Source organism: Kogia breviceps, chromosome 6 (genome assembly GCF_026419965.1).
Source record: "Kogia breviceps isolate mKogBre1 chromosome 6, mKogBre1 haplotype 1, whole genome shotgun sequence".
In the NCBI taxonomy this organism is placed as follows: domain Eukaryota; kingdom Metazoa; phylum Chordata; class Mammalia; order Artiodactyla; family Physeteridae; genus Kogia; species Kogia breviceps.
This window is the reverse complement of record NC_081315.1, coordinates 71071949-71090902: the sequence shown is the minus strand read 5'-3', so window position 1 is coordinate 71090902 and position 18954 is coordinate 71071949.

The following is an 18954-nucleotide window of genomic DNA, read 5'->3' as shown; positions in this document are numbered from 1 at the left end:
ATTTAAATAGTTTTCTCACATTCACTCATCCATTCATTCAATAAATATTTATTGCACATCTGCTACATTTCAAAATATCCTAAGGAGAGTGTGCTAAGTAAATAGGTATTTCATGTCCTTTTATGGTTTACATTCCAGTGTGTATATATAGAGAATGGGAGGACAATGAGAAAAATATATATCTTATGTATTAGTTTTCAACCGCTGCTGTAACAAATTATCACAAACTTAAAACAACATGAGTTTATTATCCTACAGTTCTTTATGTTAAAATTTCAACACAGGTCTCACTGGTCTAAGATCAAGGTGTTGGCAGAGCCGCATTCCTTTCTGGAAGCTCTTGGAATCAGTTTCATCATTTTTCTTGTTTCTAGAAATTTCTCACATGGGTTCCTTCCTCCATCTTCATGGGCAACAACATTGTACCCCTCTGATTATCTTTACATAGTCCTATCTCCCTCTGACTTCAGCTAGGAAACGTTCTCTCTGCTTTTAAGGACCCATGGGATTAGACTGGGTTTACGCATATAATCCGAAATAATCCCACCTCAAGGTCCCTAACTTAATCACATCTGCAAAGTCCCTTTTGCCATGTGTGATAACATGTTCACAGGTTCTGAGGATTAGGCCACAGGTATCTTTGGGGGCCATTATTCTGCCTACCTCACCTTATCAGAACATGAAGGCTATGAAGAAAAATAAAGCAGGGTGAAAGCAGCCAGAGAGATATGGAGCCACATTCCCTTTACTTAGCTCTCCTGGGAATATCTAAAATGTCAGATTAGTATTTTTCACACAGATTTTAAAATTAATAAACAGAAAATATGACATAACATTTATCAAACATCTAAAGTGTAGACCGGTGGCACTCACTGCCTATAGCGCCATCACCCACCTTTAGTCAAAACCCGTGCCTTGTGCTTTGTCCTTCAGAAACCCCATGGTGACCAGACCACCATGGAACTCCAACACACTTTTATCCTCTTCAAGACATCACCACCTTTTTGGAACAAAGCAATCTCCTGAACACTTATGAAGCAATCTGTTGTAGTGGCCACCTGCCAGAAGAGCTAAGTCCCTGAAATCATTGCTGGCTGCCTATTTGGATCTTCTTCAAACCCCAGCAACAAACCCTTTCCAAATCCACATGAGGGATGGGTGAAACCCCCTAATTACTGTTGCTAAATATGTTTCTCCCTATTTGTTTCCTTATTTGCTCTCTTAACTTGAATATTGTCCTGTGTACTTAGTTTCTCCTAAGGATCCTACACTCTTTAACCCAAGCACTCTACAGCTTTGCTCTCTGCCTTTTTATACTATTAACAGCAAGAGTCATTATATCACATATGACTGGAATTAGGAGGCATCACCAAGGCAGATAAAGGTTAATTCTCTATGTACCTATTTTTTAAATTGACAATGTTTAATTTAAAAAATATAAAATGCATATATATTTTCTTTAAATAGAAGATAATGAAAATAATTACCCTTCCCTTGGATTAAGGGCATAATTTCAGCCATTAATTATTGCATTCTGTTGTAACAGAGTGGGCTTTTTTTTTTCCCACACTTTCTCACACAGTTTAACCTATATGCTGATCCACTTATTTACTACCTACTTGACTTTCATAATCTCTGATTCCTAATCTATCATGTGAATAAGTGTAGAGCCGAGCATATCAAAATAGTTTGAAAACCCCAAAGCAATAAACAAAAAAAAATGGCCTTAGAGATTTCATCCAAATACAGTATGTCAACTTGAAAACCCCAAAGCAATAAACAAAAAAAAATGGCCTTAGAGATTTCATCCAAATACAGTATATCAACTTGGATGTATCTAGCTTTCTACTGTGAAAAGTGGAGTTTCATTATTTCTTTTGTTTTGGTTTGTTTTGTTTTTTTTGCGGTACACGGGCCTCTCACTGTTGTGGCATCTCCGGTTGCAGAGCACAGGCTCCGGATGCGCAGGCTCAGCGGCCATGGCTCACGGGCCTAGCCGCTCCGCGGCATGTGAGATCTTCCCGGACCCGGGCACGAACCCACGTCCTCTGCATCAGCAGGCGGATTCTCAACCACTGCGTCACCAGAGAAGCCCTATTTCATATTATTTCTATGATCAAAATTGTAGCTTCTACACTTACTTCTTTTGCAACATTAACCTGAACTGGTTATTTTCTTATTGCACTGTAAACTATGTTAAGAAATGAACTCTCCTACACTGCTACTCTTGTAGAAACACAGAGAATGCAAAAATAGTCTCTGCACAGGAAAAAAAAAAAAAAGAAAAAGAAAAGGAAGCTCTCTCTACTTACAAAAGGAGTCATTGGTCATGGGATAGAGGGATTAAGGGATTTGTGGAAGAACTAAAGAGGATAGATTATTTGATGATAAGGATAGGCTAGTATGGAAAAACTAAAATGAATTTAACTAGTCCTAAATTCTAAATGTTTGGATTATTTTCCCTACATTGTTTCATCATTTCAAGATAAATTATAGAGATCATGGTAATTTAGAAGTTTAAAAAAGTCAGACAAAGAAAAATGTCACGTGACATTTGAAATTTTCCTTCTAATCTTTGTAACACATATGTGCCAAACTGGCAACATGATTTGGAGGCATTAAATAAGCTGTGAGGGCTTCCCTGGTGGCACAGTGGTTAAGAATCCACGTGCCAGTGCAGGGGACATGGGTTCAAGCCCTGGTCCGAGAAGACCCCACATGCCACGGCGCAACTAAGCCTGTGCGCCACAGCTATTGAGCCTGCGCTCTAAAGCCCATGTACCACAACTACTGAAGCCTGCATGCCTAAAGCCTGTGCTCTGCAACAAGAGAAGCCACCGCAATGAGAAGCCTCTGCACCACAACGAAGAGCAGCCTCCCATTGTCACACCCACAGAAAAGCCTGCGTGCAGCAATGAAGACCCAACGCAGCCAAAAATAAAATAAAATAAATTTATTAAATAAATAAATGAGCTGTGAGATGTTGAAGCTCTGTGAGCCCCCCTAAATCTTGGTGCTTATTATACCCCAGCCCATCCATCACACATCTCCTCTTTCTGGAATGCTTCTTGCCTCTTTATCTTAGTAACCAGCATAATGCCCACTCATGTTTCAGGCGTTTGCCTAAGTTTATTTCCTCTAAGAGACCTCCCTGATCTATCACCTTGCTCCTATCATGGCAATATGATTGCCTCCCTACTTGTCTGTATTCCCTTCTAGAAAGTAAGTTCCATGAAGGCAGACACAATATTATTTCTATACTGTTACAGTACCAGTAAGCAGTCACTCAGCAACTGGCAGACTAAATTCTTAATATATAGTTTTTGACAAAATGAACAATGTGATAAATGTTTATTCTCCTACTCAAAACTGGACTTGGCTTTCAGATGTACTACAGACCTCTAAGCGAGGAAAATGGAGATTTGTTGAGAGCTCTGGGAAGTGCCATGGGGAAGCAGTCTCTCTGTTTCTCAGATTTTCATTTCTATTGTGATTTTTCCTATGTCAAGTAAAATTGTAAAAGACTTGGAAATGGGTGAAACGTGCCTTTTATCATATCTGAGCTATTTTAAGACTCTGAAGATATAGAAAGCTGATAGTAATACAAATGAATTTTCCCAGTGGATTGCAATTATTTCCCTATATATATATGGACCTATTTTGCATCTATTGGCAAACACATTCAACATTCTTGATTGCCTATGTGTGTGTTCTTTAAATATTCCTTTGAACTTACTAATTCTCTCATTAATCAATGAACTGTCAAATGTATGTTTACATTTGCATGAGATTTATGATTTTATGACTTTATTCTTTAAAAAAGTGCCCCCTTTTCCCCAATGATTTACAATACACATTTTATGACATTTCATACAACACTGCAATAAACATTGATTTTTTTTAAAAAAAGTATTCTCTAACACCTATAAATTAACTTTTTAAACTCTTTAAATCTGTTCAGCTTCAAATAAATAAAAGGCTAAAAAATATGAATATATTATGAAATGCCTTTCTCTTATTATCACATAATGCTGGTACCAAAAAACAAAATACATGAGTCTGACAAAAACAAACCTCTCTCATCATTCTTAGCTTGTTATCTGACAACAGGAGTCTAGGTACACATGTTTTAATGACAAAAATACTATTTAATCTCTTATTTTTAGAAGGGACATTAATAATGCAGTTTCATAAAAATGAATGAAGGTGAAGATGTATGCCAACATCAATTTACAACTTTCTGTTTAATTAATATTATTGCATGTTTTAATTTGAAGTGTGTTGCACTCATCATCATGGAATGTTTGATTTATATGAAACTTCATTCAAAAGAGTGCCTCCGGAGAAGCAACAATTTGTTCTGGGTTATGTCTATATTTTGAATATTCAGTTCACAGAGGACTTTGTTGGAAGCTTCATTCACAATTAAGTTGAGCTCAAAGTAATCCGGCCCTACTCTAAATAAATAAACTACTTAGATAAAATTGACAGGAGACACAAATGGGATTACTCCCAGCCCCTGATTGATCTCTAGTTCCTATCAATTCTACTTTCCTATATTATTTGAATCCACTTTCCTATTGATTTCAACATCAACATCCTTATTCAAGGTCCTTGTCTTCCTTGCTCAGTCATCTCCTACCTGGTCTCCATAGTGCTCTTTCCATCATCCTTTGCAGTCCTTTGCAGCCAGAGTGATCACTTCATTTAAATCAGCAGTTTCTACATTCTCTTGTAATTCCTGATTTTTTTTAACCTTTAGAAAGTTCAAATCTGGCAATGTTAATACCCTACTTAAAATGTTCAAATGATTCCTTTTGTCACTTCCCCCAACTCATCTCATATCCTATATACTCTACCAACATGGTTCTATACCCAGTTCTCCCAAACTTTCATAAACTCTGTATTCACACTACCTATCATATTCTGCAACACCCCATATTCTTTCCTGTTCTGATTAATTCCTACTCAGCCACTTCTTTGTGAAATTTCCCATAACTGCCTGATATAGATCCATTCTTTTGACCTTCCGAGTAACTGCATCTACATGTGGTCCCTTACTATTCCATAAACTTTGAGGATTGGGAGGTTGTTTATTTATAATATTCTGACCCATGTACCTGGATATTACTAGAAAATAACAACTCAAAAATCCTTATGAATCTACTTTTAGTAAATGCAAATTTGTTTTATTTTATACTTTTAAACATTTTATTATCCACAGAGACTATTTGGGGAAAATTCTGTCAAATTACTAAAATTTTATTATATCCAAGAAGTGTTTAATGCCATCAAAATTTACTGAGACTTTACCATCTATCAGATATCCAGGATACAAAGATCATTAAGATACCTACTGGCCAATCAGTTTCTTACCAACATATTAAATTGAATCACATGAAATTGCCATTTTAGTAAGTTAAAACTACTTTAGGGTTGACAGTTTCATATAGTTCAAACTAATATTATGGAAAATAGGTATAGAACTCAAAATATCAAAATTAGAATGTCTCAAGCCCTTAAACAGAATAAGATGTGAACTAAGAAAAAGAGGAAGAAAAACAATCCTAATTGGGGGTGGGAATTCAGAAAAGCCACAAATAAGCAGAAGGACTTGAGCTAGATCATGAAGCATTAGTATAATTTCAACAGACAAAAATGGTGGAATAGGCATTTCAATTAGAGATTAAATTAGAACTTTATTAAAATGGAAATTGACAAGTCTCACTAAGGCTATTTTAGATGAAATAAATAGAAATATACTTAAATTAGCTCAACTAAAAATTAGCTCAACTGTATCATATACTATAAACCCTCAAAAAAATCCAAAAATAAGAAACAAAGTACATCTGGGTCTGACAGAAACTGGAACTAGAAATTGGAACAGAAGCTTCTCTCATCGTATCTTGGATATTGACTGTACCAATATAACCAGACTTCCTGGATTCATATTCCAGCTTACCTACTCCATATACCTGAGATAAATCATTTACTTTCTTTCTGCTTCAGGTTCCTCAACTTAACAATAGGGAAATAGAGTTGAGGATTAAATGATGTCAACCCATGCAAAGTACGTAGATAGTGCCAACCATACAGTAAGTGCTACGTAAGGATTTACTAAGATAATTATTTCTGGGTGGCTCCATTTTGCTTTGTCTCCCCCATTACTGTATTCCACCAATTGAACTTGGTTGTAACTCAACATGAAAGTCTCCTGACTTCTCTTTAAGTGCGGAACTGCTTTCTCTCTGTCAAAATAACATACTGGTCTGTGTTGAGTCCTATGTAAATATCAGGTCCTACTAGCCATGGATAAGAAATGAATGATACCCTAGGAAATAAAGAGCTTGAATAGTAGTGAGTATGTCAGAGGAGGTAACATAGCTTAATAGAAATAGGCATATTTTAATCTGATAAAAGTATTGAAGATGATTTTGACTTTATACTAGTACAGGATGTCTTATAAATTGTGTAAAGATGAGTAGGCAAATTCAAGCCCAATCCTGAGGGTGATGACTATGCTACTAAGAGTTTAGATTTCATTCCATGGGTAATGAGGAAGCATCAAAGGCTTTAAGTAAGACTGTGTTTTAAGAAGTTAATTTGAAAACAGTGTGGAGATAGAAGTAAGCAGTGCAGAGATAGATGGATATAAGAGGAAAGAATGCAGGATATAAACCTAATGTGTGGTTTGACCAACATAGTCTGCATTGAGAAATCAACAATCATGTCACTTTACTTCTGTGTAAACAGTTGACTACCAATGACTGAATCTCAAAGATATTCCTCATTTCTAAGAGGCTTATGAAAGTAATATGTCCATCCCCCCGGACTGCTATTAAGATCAAATTGGAATATATATACGCATGCATATATATATGCATATGCATGTATATGTATGCATATGTATATATATATATATTTCATATGTGTGTACATTTTGAAGACTCTAAAATATAAAAGGTATTTATTAATATGATTTATAATCTAAAACTGACTCTCCAATAACATCAATGCCCAAGGATAGTGTCTGTCCTGTAATGTATTCAATAGTAGTAGCAGCCCAACAATCATTTATATTTCTATGCTTAAAACCTAGATCCAGAAGATATACAGCACAAGCACTAACTGAAAAAAAATCTTCCCACTTCAACAAAACTTTTCATTCTCTCTTCCATGATCGTAGTAGTACATTTAGATTCTCAAGATAGATGATAGAAACTGGCAGTGTGAAAAAGAAATATTTTGCAAAAAGAGTTGTGATTCAGCTGCAATGATTGCCAAATAATTTAGTTTATAAATCTTCAGAGTTCCCCTTTGGTAAACTCAAAATATGCCCTGTTACACATCAGATTTATCCTGTTTCTGGGAATCTTTAAACTCCTCAAATATGACTGGCTTTAAAACCACTTTAAGAACTTTAAATAAATAAACATTAAAGGAACAATACTAATTCACTCCATTAGGTCTATTACCAAGTTTTAATGTCATCATTTCATTCTCCCCATTGTTTGGCATTTTCTTAAGGAGGGTACCTCCACTATGAGTACCTTCTCTTCCATAACTTCTTTTCCTTCTACCTCAACAGCATTCTAAAATAAATTGCTCTAGAAAATATGATCATATTAAAAACATTTCCTAATACATCTTTTTTAAAAATTAGGTCAAATTTAGTATGTTTTGCTTGAATATTTCAGAAGGCTAGCTGCTTTGAAAATACTTCAAGAATAATTTGATTTTTAGAATATATGCTTTACTAGGTGGTGCACTCATACCCTAGCTGCTGTGATTGTTGCATGCAAATCGAATAAAACTGCTGACTTCTCTAGAGTTTGCCCCAGAGCAGCCTCAGCGTGGGGATTATGCCTCACTGCTCCTCCCAAGGTGACTTATAGCCAATGTCTGAGTGATACAATTTACAAATGGGTGGTCATCTTGCCTCAAGGGGAGACAACTTTGTATGGGCCTTTTATGCTTCAAAAACATCTCTGTGGATAAAGCCAGTTCCACTTTACACAAGGCAACATGCTATTTTCCACTCCCCTATCTTGCTTAACTTCCTTCCTTATAGACCTTCCCTAGAGAGAACAGCCTCAGTAAAGCTGAGGCGCCAAATCCCGTCTCCTCAGGCTCTGCTTTGAGGGAACTCAACCCAAGTCTTCTCACTCACAGGATAATTAAGGTTATCTCCTTATATGTAAAATAGATATGAAATGCATATAAGAATACATACACATTTCATTTGAAAGTTCTTGAAAGTCATAAGACTTTGTCAAAAATCGATTCAATAATTACTTATGAAACAACTATATAAATTACCCAGTGCTTAGAAGTAAAATCTCTATTAGTAAATTAATAATGCCCATTATTATTACTGATCCTAGACATTCTTATCATTTTGCTATACAGTGAAAAAGAAAACAGTGATTTTAGTGTTCAGCTTATACAGAAATACTAAGCTACAAAAGTACAAATTTACTGATCATGCCCCCCTGAGAGATCTCAACTTCACCACAATGCAGGTGATCTTAAAAGATTAGTAGTAATTTTTGGCCATGCAGCCATAGTTCTGAGTTCAAATTAAATTTAAACATTTTATTACAGTGATATCAGGCATCTCAAGGTCAGGAGAATGATGTAGTGAGATTTAAAAGTTCTTCTCTTTACCAAGTCAGTACTATTATTCTCCCTAATCCCGAATATTTGATAACAGTTGATAATCAATGGTTTCTGATCACTAACTTATAAATGATTCTTATCTAGTGTTTTGAGATTTCAAGTCAAGAAGATAAAGAGTTTTCCATAATTTCTTTTTCCTTCTCCTTGGAAAAATGCTGGTGACCCTTGATTTTAAAAATAGGGTTTTAGTCTTGCATGAAACAGTTATATAGTTTTTGTTCTGAGTTTACAGGAAATATAATTTTCTGAAATTGTGGATAATTAAGACTTACCAATGAGTTAGTCAGTGTTCTAAGTGCTTTTAAATATATGAATGCATTGAATCATCACAAAAATCCTATTAAAAAGTCACTATTATTATCATCGTATACCATATATACACACCATATATGTATCAGAAAACAGAGGCGAAGAGGTATCAAGCAACTTGCTGACGGTAAGACGGATAGAATTCAGGCTGTCTGGCTCCAGTATGGACACCTTTACCATTTACTCTGCACAATGCTTTAATTACTACAAAGGAAAATTCAGTTATGATGAAAAATATACGCAAAGAGTATCACTAAAGGTAGCATTTTCTATAACTAAATGTCAAACTACAAGATAAGAAGGGTGGCTTAAGAGTCATATTTATGTCAAAAATTTAGAAATGTTGGTTTTAATTCAATAGTGTAATATGTTGGTCTGGCCCTACATTTCTGGGATGCAAACATAAATTATTATAAATTTTAACATTTTTAAATTAATCCTGACTAAAAATAAATTTAAACAAGAGGCCACAAGTCTCAATTCATTTTGTTTTAGCAACATTATTGGAGTATAATTGCTTTACAATGGTGTGTTAGTTTCTGCTGTATAACAAAGTGAATCAGCTATACATATACATATATCCCCATATCTCCTCCCTCTTGTGACTCACTCCCATCCTCTCTATGCCACCCCTCTAGGAGGACACAATGCACTGAGCTGATCTCCCGGTGATATGCGGCTGCTTCCCACTAGCTATCTATTTTACATGTGGTAGTGTATATATGTCCATGACACTCTCTCACTTTGTCCCAGCTTACTCTGCCCCCTCCCTGTGTCCTAAAGTCCTTTTTCTATGTCTGCATCTTTATTCCTGTCCCGCCCCTAGGTTCTTCAAAATCTTTTTTTTTTTTTTAGATTCCATATATATGTGTTAGCATGTGCTATTTGTTTTTCTCTTTCTGACTTACTTCACTCTGTATGACAGCCTCTAGGTCTATCCACCTCACTGCAAATAATTCAATTTCATTTCTATTTTATGGCTGAATAATATTCCATTGTATATATGTGTCACATCTTCTTTATCCATTCATCTGTCAATGAACACTTAGGTTGCTTCCATGTCCTGGCTATTGTAAATAGAGCTGCACTGAACATTGTGGTCCATGACTCTTTTTGAATTATGCTTTTCTCACAGTATATGCCCAGTAGTGGGATTACTAGGTCATATGGTAGTTCTATTTTTAGTTTTTTAAGGAAGCTCCACACTGTTCTCCATAATGGCTATATCAATTTACATTCCCACAAACAGTGCAAAAGGGTTCCTTTTTCTCCACACCCTCTCTAGCATTTATTGTTTGTAGATTTTTTGATGATGGACATTCTGACCAGTGTGAGGTGATACCTGAAAAATATTAGGAAGCTGTTGATGCAAGTGATACTGGAAGCACAGAGCACATATTTAACCATTAACTTTAATTTAGATTAATAGGTAAATATTCACTACCTTTATTCCCTATCACTTACTACAATAATTACATTAAATCTATTCATCTTATGGATATTGTCAATGCAAAGTTAAGTTTCTTATTTCACTAACTTTTAAAAAGGGCAAAGATCTAGAGGAACCAAGACGGCGGAGTAGAAGGACATGCTCTCACTCCCTCTTGTGAGAACACCAGAATCACAACTAGCTGCTGGATAAGCATCAAAAGGAAGATGCTTATCTTCCTTTCTGGAACTCACCAAAAAAGATGCCCCACATCCAAAACAAAGGAGAAGCTACAATGAGACGGTAGAAGGCGCACAATCACAGTAAAATCAAATCCCATAACTGCTGGGTGGGTGACTCACAGACTGGAGAAAACTTATACCACAGAAGTCCACCCACTGGAGTGAAGGTTCTGAGCCCCATGTCAGGCTTCTCAACCTCGGGGTCTGGCAATGGAAGGAGGAATTCCTAGAGAATCAGACTTTCAAGGCTAGTGGGATTTGACTGCAGGACTCTGATAGAACTGGGGGAAACAGAGACTCCACTCTTGGGGGGCACACACAAAGTAGTGTGCACATTGGGACCAGGGGGAAGGAGCAGTGACCCCAGAGGAGACTGAGCCAGATCTACCTTCTAGTGTTGGAGGGTCTCCTGGAGAGGCAGGGGTGGCTGTGGCTCACCTTGGGGACAAGGATACTGACAGCAGAAGTTCTAGGAAGTACTTGTTGTGAGCCCTCCCAGAGTGTGTCATTAGCCCCACCAAAGAGCACAGGTAGGCTCCAGTGTTGAGTTGCCTCAGGTCAAACAGTCAACAGGGAGGGAACCCAGCCCCACCAATCAAGAGTCAAGCAGATTAAAGTTTTACTGAGCTCTGACCACCAGAGGAACACCCAGCTCTACCTACCACCAGTTTGTCCCATCAGAAAACTTACACAAGCCTCTTAGATAGCCTCATCCACCAGAGGGCAAACAGCAGAAGCAAGAAGAACAACAATCCTGCAGCCTGTGGAACAAAATCCACATTCACAGAAAGATAGACAAGATGAAAAGGCAGAGGGCTATGTACCACATGAAGGAACAAGATAAAACCCCAGAAAAACAACTAAATGAAGTGGAGAAAGGCAACCTTCCAGAAAAAGAATTCAAAATAATGATGGTGAAGATGATCCAGGACCTTGGAAAAAGAACGGAGGCAAAGATCAATAAGATGCAAGAAATGTTTAACAAAGACCTAGAAGAATTAAAGAACAAACAAACAGAGATGAACAATACAATAACTGAAATGAAAACTACACTAGAAGGAATCAATAGAAGAATACCTGAAGCAGAAGAACGGATAAGTGACCTGGAAGACAGAATGGTGGAATTCATTACTGCAGAACAGAGTAAAGAAAAAAGAATGAAAAGAAGTGAAGACAGCCTAAGAGACTTCTGGGACAACATTAAATGCAACAACATTTGCACTACAGGGATCCCAGAAGGAGAAGAGAGAGAGAAAGGACCTGAGAAAATATTTGAAGAGATTATAGTTGAAAACTTCCCTAACATGGGAAAGGAAATAACCACCCAAGTCCAGGAAGCACAGTGAGTCCCATACAGGATAAACACAAGGAGAAACACGCCTAGACACATAGTATCAAGGGGACAAAAATTAAAGACAAAGAAAAATTATTGAAAGCAGCAAGGGACAAACAACAAATAACATACAAGGGAACTCCCATTAGATTAACAGCTGATTTCTCAGCAGAAACGCTACAAGCAAGAAGGGAGCAGCATGACATACTTAAAGTGATGAAAGGGAAGAACCTACAACCAGGATTACTCTACCCAGAAAGGATCTCATTCAGATTCGGTGGAGAAATGAAAATCTTTACAGACAAGCAAAAGCTAAGAGAATTCACCACCACCAAACCAGATCTACAACAAATGCTAAAGGAACTTCTCTAAGTGGGAAACACAAGAGAAGAAGACCTACAAAAACAAACCCCAAACAATTAAGAAAATAGTCATAGGAATACATATCGATAATTACCTTCAATGTGAATGGATTAAATGTTCCGACCAAAAGACACAGGTTTGCTGAATGAATACAAAAACAAGACCCATATATATGCTGTCTACAAGAGACCCACTTAAGACCTAGGGACACATACAGACTGAAAGTGAAGGGATGGAAAAAGATATTCCATGCAAATGAAAATCAAAAGAAAGCTGGAGTAGCAATACTAATATCAGATAAAATAGACTTTAAAATAAAGAATGTTACAAGACACAAGGAGGGACACTACACAATGATCAAAGGATCAATCCAAGAAGATATAACAATTATAAATATATATGCACCCAACATAGAAGCACCTCAATACATAAGGCAACTGCTAACAGCTATAAAAGTGGAAAGCAAAGTAACACAATAATAGTGGGGGACTTTAACACCTCACTTACACCAAAGGACAGATCATCCAAAATGAAAATAAATAAGGAAACAGAAGCTTTAAATGACACAATAGATCAGACAGATTTAATTGATATTTTTAGGACATTCCATCCAAACACAGCAGATTACACTGTCTTCTCAAGTGCACATGGAACATTCTCCAGGATAGATCACATCTTGGGTCACACATTAAGCTGCAGTAAATTTAAGAAAATTGAAATCATATCAAGCATCTTTTCTGACCACAATGCTATGAGATTAGAGGTCAATTACAGGGAACAAAATGTAAAAAACACAAACACATGGAGGTTAAACAATACATTACTAAATAACCAAGAAATCAAAGAGGAAATCAAAAAATACCCAGAGACAAACGACAATGAAAACACAATGATCCAAAACATACACCATGCAGCAAAAACAGTTTTACGAGGGATGTTTATAGTTATACAAGCCTACCTCAAGAAACAAGAAAAATCTCAAATAAACAATCTAACTTTACACCTTAAGCAACTAGAGAAAGAAGAACAAACAAAACCCAAAGTTACCAGAAGGAAAGAAATCATGAAGATCAGAGAAGAAATAAATGAAATAGAAATAAAAAAAAAAAAACAATAGCAAAGATCAATAAAACTAAAAGCTGGTTCTTTGAGAAGATAAATAAAATTGATAAACCATTAGCCATATTCATCAAGAAAAAGAGGGAGAGGACTCAAATCAATAAAATTAGAAATGAAAAAGGAGAAGTTACAACAGACACTGAAGAAAAAGGAGAGGTTGCAACACAAACTGCAGAAATACAAAGCATCCTAAGAGATTACTACAAGCAACTTTATGCCAATAAAATGGACAAACTGGAAGAAATAGACAAATTCTTAGAAAGGTATAACCTTCGAAGGCTGAACCAGGAAGAAATACAAAATATGAACAGACCAATCACAAGTAATGGAATTGAAACTGTGATTAACAATCTTCCAACAAACAAAAGTCCAGGACCAGATGGCTTCACCAGTGAATTCTACCAAATATTTAGAGAAGAGCTAACACCCATCCTTCTCAAACTCTTCCAAAAAATGCAGAGGAAGGAACACTCCCAAACACATTCTATGAGGCCACCATCACCCTGATACCAAAACCAGACAAAGATACTACCAAAAAAAAGAAAATTACAGACCAATATCACTGATGAATATAGATGCAAAAATCCTCAACAAATTACTAGCAAACAGAATCCTACAAAACATTAAAAGGATCATACACCATGATCACATGGGATTTATCCAAGCAATATACAGATTCTTCAATATACACAAATCAATCAATGTGATACACTATATTAACAAATTGAAGAATAAAAACCATATGATGGGGCTTCCCTGGTGGCGCAGTGGTTGAGAATCCGCCTGCCGATGCAGGAGACACGGGTTCGTGCCCTGGTCCGGGAAGATCCCACATGCCGCGGAGCAACTAAGCCCGTGAGCCATGGCCGCTAGGCCTGCGCGTCCGGAGCCTGTGCTCCGCAACGGGAGAGGCCACAGCAGTGAGAGGCCCGCATACCGCAAAAAAAAAAAAAACAAAAAAAAAACAAAAAAAAACCCATATGATGATCTCAACAGATGTAGAAAAAGATTTTGACAAAATTCAACACGCACTTATGATAAAAATTCTCCAGAAAGTGGGCATAGAGGGAACCTATCTCAACATAATAAAGGCCATATATGACAAAACCACAGCAAACATCATTCTCAATGGCAAAATACTGAAAGCATTTCCTCTAAGATCAGGAACGAGACAAGGATGTCCACTCTCACCACTATTATTCAACATAGTTTTGGAAGTCCTAGCCATGGCAATCAGAGAAGAAAAAGAAATAAAAGGAATATAAATTGGAAAAGAAGAAGGAAAACTGTCACTGTTTGCAGATGATAGTATAAATAGAGAATCCTAAAAATGCCACCAGAAAAATACTAGAGCTAATCAATGAATTTGGTAAAGTTGCAGGATACAAAATTAATGCACAGAAATCTCTTGCATTCCTATACACGAATGATGAAAAATCTGAAAGAGAAATTAAGGAAACACTCCCATTTACCACTGCAACAAAAAGAATGAAATACCTAGGAATAAAACTACCTAGGAAGACAAAAGACCTGTATGCAGAAAACTATAAGACACTGATGAAAGAAATTAAAGATGATACAAACAGGTGGAGAAATATACCATGTTCTTGGATTGGAAGAATCAATATTGTGAAAATGACTATACTACCCAAAGCAATCTACAGATTCAATGCAATCCCTATCAAATTACCAATGGCATTTTTTATAGAACTAGAACAAATATCCTAAAATTTATATGGAGACCCAAAAGACCCTGAATAGCCAAAGCATTCTTGAGGGGAAAAAAAAAAAAAAACGGAGCTGGAGGAACCAGACTCCCTGACTTCAGACTATAGTACAAAGCTACAGTAATCAAGATAATATGGTACTGGCACAAAAACAGAAACATAGATCTACAGAACAAGATAGAAAGACCAGAGATAAACCCACACACCTATGGTCAACTAATCTGTGACAAAGGAGGCAAAGATATACAATGGAGAAAAGACAGTCTCTTCAATAAGCAGTGCTGGGTAAACTGGATAGCTACATGTAAAAGAATGAAATTAGAACACTCCCTAACACCATACACAAAAATAAACTCAAAATGGATTAGAGACCTACAAGTAAGACCAGACACTATAAAACTCTTAGAGGAAAACATTGGAAGAACACTCTTTGACATAAATCACAGCTAGATCTTTTTGATCCACCTCCTAGAGTAATGGAAATAAAGACAAAAATAAACAAATGCAACCTAATGAAGCTTAAAAGCTTTTGCACAGCAAAGGAAACCATAAAGAAGACGAAAAGACAACCCTCAGAATGGGAGAAAATATTTGCAAACGAATCGACAAAGGATTAATATCCAAAATATATAAACAGCTCATGCAACTCAATAGTAAAGAAACAAACAACCCAATACAAAAATGGGCAGGAGACCTAAATAGACATTTCTCCAAAGAAGACATACAGATGGCCAAGAAGCACATGAAAAGCTGCTCAACATCACTAATTATTAGAGAAATGCAAATCAAAACTTCAATGAGGTATCACCTCACACCTGTTAGAATGGGCATCATCAGAAAATCTACAAACAACAAATGCTGGAGAGGGTGTGGAGAAAAGGGAACCCTCTTGTACTGTTGCTGGGAATGTAAATTGATATAGCCACTATGGAGAACAGTATGGAGGTTCCTTAAAAGCTAAATATAGAATTATCATATGATCCAGCAATCCCAGTACTGGGCATATACCCAGAGAAAACCATAATTCAAAAAGACACATGCATCCCAATGTTCATTGCAGCACTATTTACAGTAGCCAGGTCATGGCAGCAACCTAAATGCCCATCGACAGATGAATGGATAAAGAAGATGTGGTAGATATATACAATGGAATATTACTCAGCCATAAAAAGGAATGAAATTAAGTCATTTTTTGAGACATGGATGGACCTAGAGACTGTCATACAGAGTGAAGTAAGTCAGAAAGAGAAAAACAAATATCGTATATTAACACATGTATATGGAACCTAGAAAAATGGTACAGATGAACTGGTTTGCAGGGCAGAAGTTGAGACAAAGATGTAGAGAACAAACGTATGGACGCCAAGGGGAAAAGCCGCGGGGGTGTGGGGATGGTGGTGTGCTGAATTGGGTGATTGGGATTGACATGTATACACTGATGTGTATAAAACTGATGACTAATAAGAACCTGCTGTATAAAAAATAAATAAAATTAAATTAAAATTTTTTAAAAAACTAATACTAAACTTTATTTGGGTTATTTGTATGGAAATATGTTAATAGAAATGTTTCAGACATTACATGAAATTCTTAAAAATCTTATATGTTCTGGTATAATGTTATAAGTCCTAATTCTAGTTATTACTTTAAAATGTATATCTCAGAAATAACTAAATTTCCTTGTCAATTGCATTATTATGAACTTTCATCAAACCTTTAACCATGGTCATTATTAAGTCTTTTGTCATTTACAGACAGTTCTGGGTGTACTCTGATGCTTTTGCAAAAATGTTCCTATAAAAGGTTTCATCTTCAAGGAATTCATGGAAAAGACTGACAAGTACAGGTTTCTGGTAACTGACTATACTGCTGAACTGAATGAATAAGCATTTTCAGAACTCTAAATGAACACTGATGAATTCATAAAAGTGCTAACAAAAGATCAAGATAAAAAAAATTACATGGGACTGAGTGAACTGATGAGGATGATTATAATTTTTGTGACTTTCTGTTTGAATTTAAAAAATATGTTAAAAAAATAAAAAGGGCAAAATCTGTGATGTTATCTAAAAAGTATTGACCTATCCTTGAGAATATTAATTTCTGTAGGAAAAAAATACATTTATTAAAATTCATTGTAGAAAATTTTCAAGTTGTAAATATTCTCAATCACAGGAGGTTGATTTTGACCTTACTAACTGCATATTAATTTAATCAATTACAGGAAACCATGCACATTCACTTAAGAGAAAAGTTTTGAAGTCTTTCTCCTTGTTAAAAAAAATTCTATTTGATAAGTTTAACAAGTAAGTGGTTGTAACAGATTAACTTTAGAACCCAATGCAGAATCTTGATTTATCTATCTTTTAAAGACGCTGACAACCTAGAGGGTAACTTGAAATTACTGACCCCACGATGGTGGCCACAACTTATGTTCTTTGTTAAAGAGTTGAAATAAGTGGAATTTTTTAATCTAGAAAAAAAAGAAAGAAAAAAAGAACCTCAGGATGAAGAATAATAATACTTACATACCACCTACTGCCCTAAAGCAAATCTACTTTTCATCTTTGTTAAAGATGCTACACTTCTCTTGATGATTAACATTATCTAAGATTAACATAGATATCTTGGCTATGTATACACATTATACACACATGTGTATATCCACTAATTCTTAAAACAACCCTATGTGTTACGTGTTGTTATTACTATTATATATTACTTTGTTATTATTGTCTTACAAAAATGGAAACTAAGGTATACAACTAATGAGAGGAGAATTTGAGTTTGAATTAAGACACTCTGGTTCACAGTCTTTTAAATAGTACCATCTTTCATAATACAGCTGTTTGAATAGTTGAAGGTCTGTCATGTTAAAAGAATAGTAGATTATAATAAGAACAATTTATGCCAGTTCATCTTAGCTTTTGAACTAGATAGAATCCAAGGAAGAGGAACGGTGATTTACTCTGGCCAGCCTGTTTTGGACTGAGAAAGCAGGATCAGTACTTTACGGCAAGATTTATCAACACTGGCACAATTATTTGGGACTAGACAATTCTCTGTTGTTGAGGCCCCTCTGCATTTCAGGATATTTAGCATCATCCCTGGCCTCTAGTCCCTAGATACCAATGGCAACTCCTCTGTTGTAATAACCAAAAATAACATCCTCTGCAGGTCAGAAACACCCTGGGTTGAGATCCACTGCTTTGGGGACAAGGATAGAGAATTTTCCCTCTTGATACAAGAGAAAAATTACCAGAGTAGAAGTTTTGAGGTCTAAGAAAAAGACTACAGAAGACAAAAACATACCAAAAAGGGAGAGGCAGTATGTAGCCAGGAATCTGATTTTTTTTAAACAAGAGTTTAAAAGTACCGAATGTAACTGATACACACCCAGAAACAAACAAAAGGATGTTTTAAAAGGAAAGGCACTATCTCCAATTCCAAGGTCTCATTTCCTCCTTCCACTCGCCCCCATTTAAGAAAGACACGGACTCAAACTATGTTTTTTTCCCTACTGAGGTATAACTGACAAATAGAAATTGTATACATTTAGATTGTACAATGTGATGATTTAATACACATATACATCATTAAAACTCAAAACAGTTTTAAGAGTGGAAACTGTCACAAAAAATAAAGGTTTCAAATGCTGTATAACCATTACAGTGCAAAATGAGGCTTATCCCACCATCTCCCTCATTCTCCACCTAGGACAGCAGGTGCATAAAAGTACCACCTCCCCATGAT